This window comes from Lissotriton vulgaris, chromosome 1_1 (assembly GCF_964263255.1).
Source record: "Lissotriton vulgaris chromosome 1_1, aLisVul1.2, whole genome shotgun sequence".
NCBI classification, from domain to species: Eukaryota; Metazoa; Chordata; class Amphibia; order Caudata; family Salamandridae; genus Lissotriton; species Lissotriton vulgaris.
The window spans coordinates 238,079,561-238,080,160 of NC_141685.1; the positions used below are offsets into that span (position 1 = coordinate 238,079,561).

General features: G+C 59.0%; 1 non-coding gene across 1 annotated transcript; it reads left to right on the forward strand.

Moving 5' to 3' along the window:
* The first annotated feature begins 313 nt into the window (after positions 1 to 313).
* TRNAY-GUA (transfer RNA tyrosine (anticodon GUA)) lies at positions 314 to 399 on the forward strand. The gene is given in 2 exon segments: positions 314 to 350; positions 364 to 399. It is a non-coding gene; the product is annotated as a tRNA-Tyr (tRNA).
* The last annotated feature ends 201 nt before the right edge of the window (positions 400 to 600 follow it).

Consider the following 600-nt stretch of genomic DNA (forward strand, 5'->3'; position numbering starts at 1 on the left):
AACACTGCAAGGCACCGACCGTGAAGAGCATGAGCCTCTTCCGGAAGAGGGGGGGGGCGGGCCCGGGACTCCTGCAGCTCAGAGCGGCTCCTTCCAGCAGAAACTGAATGGAAGAAGGGCTGGTTTCTTCAGCCCTTTGAGGGTGCGAGGGAGGGGCAGGGGGGCTGCTGTGGAAAGGAAAGTCTCCATTGGAGGGTTTGGAGCTTTAGCAAGCCCTGGAGTTGGTGTTTAGAAACAGAATGCGAGGTAGATGGCTGGGCCCTGTGCCCACTCCTCATGCGATATAGCGCCTTGTCATCCTCTCCCAACCTAGCCTTCGATAGCTCAGTTGGTAGAGCGGAGGACTGTAGTGGAGCGACTGTCATCCTTAGGTCGCTGGTTCAAATCCGGCTCGAAGGATTTTTGCAAACTCTTCACTTTTTTTCCCTCTGCTTCACAATGGAAAGCGCCTCTTTCTCGGACCCTCACACGCCGGGGCTTTTCCTGCCTCCCCTCTTCACCTTTACAGCCCAGCTCTCTCCTCCGGCGGGGGCGAGGGGGGGTGGTGTGTCCCGCCCCCCTCCCTGTGTGCAGCCCCCGCTGCAATGCCCCCTCATCAGA